The sequence below is a fragment of the Chinchilla lanigera genome, unplaced genomic scaffold (assembly GCF_000276665.1).
Source record: "Chinchilla lanigera isolate Chin_1 unplaced genomic scaffold, ChiLan1.0 scaffold00001, whole genome shotgun sequence".
Lineage (NCBI taxonomy): Eukaryota > Metazoa > Chordata > Mammalia > Rodentia > Chinchillidae > Chinchilla > Chinchilla lanigera.
The window spans coordinates 62,549,284-62,555,283 of record NW_004955402.1 but is presented as its reverse complement, the minus strand read 5'-3'; the positions used below and the strand labels follow the sequence as shown (position 1 = coordinate 62,555,283).

The 6,000-nt window shown below is 48.5% G+C and overlaps 1 long non-coding RNA gene across 2 annotated transcripts in view; it reads left to right on the top strand.

The window, feature by feature from the left end:
• Positions 1 to 336: 336 nt before the first annotated feature.
• The window catches only part of LOC106147972, a 56,074-nt gene continuing 50,410 nt past the window's right edge, over positions 337 to 6,000 (top strand). For both annotated transcript variants that reach the window (XR_001233037.1, XR_001233038.1), the window contains exon 1: positions 337 to 591. This is a non-coding gene — a long non-coding RNA (uncharacterized LOC106147972). The remainder of the gene's footprint in view (positions 592 to 6,000) is intronic.

Below are 6,000 nucleotides of genomic sequence, written 5' to 3'. Positions count from 1 at the left end.
TCCTCCTCTTCCCCCTTTCTCCTCTTCCCCTTCCTCCTCTTCCCCCTTCCTCCTCTTACCCACCTCCTCTTCCCCTTCCTCCTCTTCCCCCTTCATCCTTTTACACCCTTTCCTCCTCTTCCCCCTTCCTCCTCTTCCCCTTCCTCCTCTTCCCCTTCCTCCTCTTCCCCCTTTCTTTCTCTTCCCACTTCCTCCTCTTTCCCCTTTCCTCCTCTTCCCCCCTTTTGTCCTCTTCCTTGCTCCCCTGTCCCTCCTCCTTCTCCTTTGGCTCCTCCCCTTCTCTGACTGCTCCTCCCCTCCTTACCCCGCTGCAATAAATAACTTTTCACCGGGTCCAGAAGAGCTCTTTCCTGTCTGTCTCAATACCCTCCTTATCCCCCGCGGTGACGGAATCCCGGGCCTGTTTCCCTCTGTTTAATGCCGTTGCCGGGACCACGGTGGCCACGCGCCAGGCGCAGGGAGTTCCGCGGCGGTGGCGCTCGGAGGCGGCCAGCTGGGCTGTGCGCCGGGCCCCGCAGCCACCAGCCTTGCTCCGCCGGCTCCCAGCCGCGTCCCTGCGCCTCTTTTCCTCTTCCTCGGTCTCCTCTCGAGGTTTGTTTATAGCTGCTACTAGGAGAGAGGTTACACGGATTTTATTTTAAGAATTGGTGATGACTAACAAAGTTAAAAGGAGCTTAGGACAGAAAACAAGACTATTTTTAGATTACTGTTGTTTCTGTGAGTTATTGGGGCAAATACCCTTTAGAAGCTTAGCATTTTAAAAGCGCCCTTGGGTGCCAAATCCCTTTACCAGTAGCGCACTTGGGTGTTCTTCCGCGTTTTCTAGAGACTGCACGAAGCTGGCGTGAACACGGCACTGCCATGGAGACACAACCGTCCTTGGGATGGGCGTCTCCAGCCAGCCGCAGCTCCTGAGGGACCGGCTGGAAGGGCCCGGGCCTGAGGCTCACCCTCCTGCCCTGAGCCCCTTTGGAACCCTCCACCCCACCTGTGCCTCCCCTGGGCTGCTCTGAGGTCAGGCACATTGGGGTCAGGTGGGCCCCTCCACCGAACCGCACAATCACATCAGATATCTGTGGTTATGTGTGTCCTACGCACGCTCTGCTGCACCTACAGTCTAAGCCACAGTGGAGGTCACCTTAATGCTCCCCTTTCAGCTACCATCACACCTCCGCCTCGGTTCCTGAAACGGCAACTGGGAGCCCCCTTCTCTCCTCCCAACAGCGAGCTTAACCAACAGGGAAGAGGCCCACAGCCTTGGGGATGCTAGCAGGCTGGCCTGAAGCAATAGGGTGAAATCAACAAACTAGAACTGGAACAGGTCATTTACTCTGTGTGTGTGTGTGTTGTTGTTGTTGTTGTTGTTGTTGCTTTATTCTTGCTATATTTGTGTGAATTTGTGTTGAGAACAAGTCTCACCGTGGTTGGATCCTGGAGGGAGCTTCCTTCCACATACACCTGTGTCAATACTTGCAGACCTTCCTTTCACTTTGGGGTTTACTTGGAAAACTGTAAACTTGGGGCTCAGCAATCCTGCCCTGGATTTTTACTTGTGATATACCTCTTGAGTTCCCTCCTCTTCTCTGAATGGCACAGAGGCTCGTTTAGTCCATCTGCCTGCCCGCAGCCCCACTGCCCATCTCATGCACTGCCGGCCAGTCTGTTATGGTTCAGATCTTGAATCCACTGTGTGTCAAAGGCATGGTTGCCAGTCTGGAGCGCTCTGGGAGGTGATGGAAACTCTGGGAGGTAGGCCCAGTGGCAGGAAGGCTGTTCTCGGGAGTGTGCCCTGGGGGGGTGCTGGGCTGGGCTCCTTCCCTTTGCTTTGCTTCCCAGTCACCATGGAATGAACAGGGTTGCTGCATCATGCACTTCCCACCGTGATATTCTGCCTTGCTACTGGCCCAAAGGCAGTGGAGCCCACTGACCATGGAGTAAACCTTCTGAAGCAATGAACCAAATAAATTTGCATAATTTTAACTTGATTTATCTCAAGTGTTTTATCTTGGCAATGGAAAGCTAACACAAGGTTGAAGAACTCGATTACAATGGATCCACTACCTTCCCCTGGGCATGTGCCCAGCGCATCAGGATCAAGGCTAAAGTGTTCAGCCTGGCACCTGATGTTCTTCATCCTCTGCATCCCGTACCTGGAATGGCCACACAGGAAGCTCCTCCTCCAAGCCATTCCTGGTCACTCTGACCCACTCCTGAGAGTTCAGAGTTACCTCGTCGCACCTCCTTGTAGTCTGTCCCCAAGAGTTTACCAGGCATACCCCAGCTCTCTTCCCATGTATTACCCCTGCTTTTGCCCAGGGTCCTGACTGCTTTAACCAGTCTCTGCTTCCCCTTCCTACCTACTTGCTTGCCTGCCTGCTATGGTGGTTCAGAGAAGCCCATGGTCCCAGACAGCCCGATTTTGCTTTGCCGCCCAGCCTATAGTCTATACCTGAAAATATGCCGCAGGCACTTGCAAGAACATTCTGCATTCTGCGGCTGCTCAGTGGGTGTTCCATGGGTTTCTGCTAAGAGGACTGGGTGGTTTATAGAGTCTTCCACCCTTTTGTTCTGTCTAGTTGTTCAGTCACTGGCAGTAAGGTTACATTTGGCTGTGAAACTTCTTTTGTTCTGCCAGCTTTTGCTTTACTTATTTGGGAACTCTGTGAGGTGTACCTGTGTTTATAATCTGTGTACCCTCTTCCTGGGTTGGCTCTTTCATTGTTAGGAAGCATCCCTCTTGAACTGTGTCTACCCTCTTCCTGTCACTGTAATGATCTAGGTGAGATAATTAATGTGGAGAGATGAGGGTTATTCTGACTCTGATTTGGAGGTTCCAGTCCAGGACTCAGGGGCCACAATGCTTTGGACCTGTGCTGAGGCAGAAGCACATGATGAAGTGAAGTGGCTTCACTTCGTGGCCAGGCAGTGAAAGAGAGCAGGAGGCAGGAGCTGAGGTCCAAGGTTCTCTTCTAGGGCACATCTTCAAGGACCAGGTCCCACCTCTCCAGCCCCCACCACTCCCACAGCACCCCCAGGACCATGCCTCTGGGAGACACTCAGCACCCAAACCACCACAATCTTTAGCAGTGCTTCTGTTCTGAGTCATCTTGTCCATGTGAGCATGACACGCCTCTGGAGTTATGCCGCTTCCATCCTTTCGTGCTATATACTTTTGAATCTAGAGTGTCTCCTCTAGACAGCATAGAGCTTTATCATGTTTTTTAAATCCAGTCTGACAATTTCTGCCCTTTGGTTAGATTGGGAAATCCACTCACATTTAATGTTATTATTCATATAGTTGGATTTGCATGTGTCATTTTATGTGTGTGTGTGTGTTGTGTAGTGGGATTGAATTTTAAACCCTGACCCTTCACACTGAGCTACATCCCCATCCTTTTTTGTTTTGCTTTTGGTACCCGGAATCGAACTCAGGACCTCGGGCTTGCCAGGCAGGCACTGCCCAGCCTTTTTAAAATTTTGAGACAAGGTCTCACTGAGTTGCCCAGGGTGGGCTCAATTTGTGAGACTCCTACCTCAGTTTCCCATTTTTTTTTATTTTTCACATCTCTTTTTTCTCTCTTCTGCCTTTATTGCTTTTTCTTTCATTAGATAAACATTTTCTAATGTAGCTTTTTCCCTTATTTTTATATTTTTGGTCATTTCTTTGGTGATTGCTCTTGTGTTTAGCATGTACATTTATCTTCACAATCAGTTTCAGATTTGCATTAGCTCAATTTCAGTCATACATAGGAACATTACTTCCATGTAGTTCTACTCCTTTATTCCACTTTTTTATGGTGCTTTGCTCCTCAATATGATAAATAGTAATGGTACATTGTAATAATTATTACTTTGCCATCTGCATTCATTTCCTTAGTTTAAGGCAGCTTTGCTTCCATCCCTTGCCTTTGTGTCGTTATTGGCAAATACATTACACACATATTACATTTCTGTAAGTCACAGGCCTGGGACTACGTTAAATACATATTATTTTGTACAATTACTTTCTAAATGAGTTATGAGAAAAGGGAAAATATGCATTTATACCATCTTATAAAATTACATAATTGCCTTTACTGGCACTCTGTCTTCGCGTGGATTCAAATTACTGCCTAAGTTTTCTTGCTTTAGCCTGAAGAACCTTTTATGTTTCTGACAAAGCAGGTCTGCTAGCATCAAATTCTCAGTTTTGCTGGGGATTTAGCTCAGCAGCACAGCGCTTGCCTGGCAAGCGCGAGGTCGTGTGTTCAATTCCCAGTACTGGAAAAAAAAAACAACAAAAAAAACTGTTAAACAAATTCTCAGTTTTTATTTCTCTTCTTGATTTGCATAATCTTTGTGGACGTAACTCCAGGTTTGCTAATTCTTTCTTCAGCCTGCTCAAATTTGATGCTAAGCCTGTCCGGTAAGTTATTCACTTCCATTGTTGCATCTTTTGATTTCAGAGCTTCCAGTTGGTTCTTTTTCTGACTCTTCATTACAATCTCCAGTACACGTGATATTGTCATCATGCCTTCCTTGACTTTATTGATCAAATCTCATGTCAGCTCTGTGAGCAAGTTTGTGGTGGATAGTTTGAAGTCTCCTCTTACCTGCAACCTCTGTTCATTCTGGCAATTTCTGTTATCTGCTTTATTTTTAACCTTTAGGTCATGCTTGTATGTTCTTTGTGTGTCTCATAGCCTTTATTTTGGAAATCAGCCATTTTAGATGATACCTGGCAGCAACTCTGGGGCCTCCCACCCATGCCCCATGTGGGCCTTGTTGTTGTTATTTGCTTGACTCTTTGTTTAGTGACTTCCTGGGCTTCTGTAGTGAGGAACTCCTACCCCCAGAAGCATTAGGCTCTTATGTTGCCCCTCTGGAAGGAGGCACAGGCACAGTTCTGATGCCCACAGTGGGAAATTCCACCCCAAGATTTCACCAGGTGAGAACACTATTTCCCTTTTCCCGGGCCTGATTGATTGGGGATTTTTGCCTCACATGGCCGAAGGCTGCCTAAGCACCACAAGAGCCACTAACCATGGCCAGCCAGGTGCTCATCCCTGCACAGGAACGGGGAGAGAGCAACTTTGCAGGCAGTGTAAAGTAAACTTCCTCTAACCAGGAAGAAAGAGAAAGGAAGAGAAGACCAGGCAAACCCTCCTGGTGGACTGTGTTCCCCCCAGCCTTGCTGACATGCTGAACAAGAACAGTCTGTGTTCACCCGGACTCTGTCCCTACCCTGACCCCATGTGCAGAGTAGCTCAGTCCTAGGTGAGCACCCCACTTCCTCACCCAGTTCTACCTGGTGCAGGTCAGCTCAGGCCTCATCTGTGCCTAGCTTGTCTTAAGAGGAGTATGCAAAGCCCACCACAGGAGGCCAGTGCTCTCTGGAACCTGCCTCTCCCTGCTCAAGTCTGTGGGACCTAGGGACAATGTCTGAGCAGCCCTGTCCACCACTCGGGAAGGCTGGGCCCTTCAGGGGACACGCTAACACCCTCTACAAAATTCTGGATTTGTCTCTGTAAACTCATAGCTGTTTTCTTCCCCCAAACTAGTCATAACCGTCATAATCCATGTTCTGGCGGCTGCACTGTGACTTTCCTTAAACCACACGGTTTACCCAAATATCTTGACTAAGTACCAGTCTAAAGCAAGCCATTTTGCGCCTGCCTTGGGTGATGAGGCTCTTTCAGGCTGCTTTGCTGGTACCAAGGACTCAGTCCTGCCTGCAGAGTTTGCAGGCCCAGGGTCCAGCTCTCCTACCCTGATGCACAGAAGCCTGCAGCCTGGCTTTGCCCAGCTTCCCAAACTATTTTTTAAAGTGTTTTGGTTCAATAAAGCTCTAAACAAGTTTTGCTAGGCACTTTTTCCATTAATTTTTAAACCGGAGTGTATTTCCAGGGAAATTTAATCCATGTGCTTCTGATTCATTTACACTTAACCCATCAAGGTGTTGTGTTGGGACCGTTTGATGTCCAGGAAGACAGGGCTTTTTACAAGCCTGGTGGCCTTCGG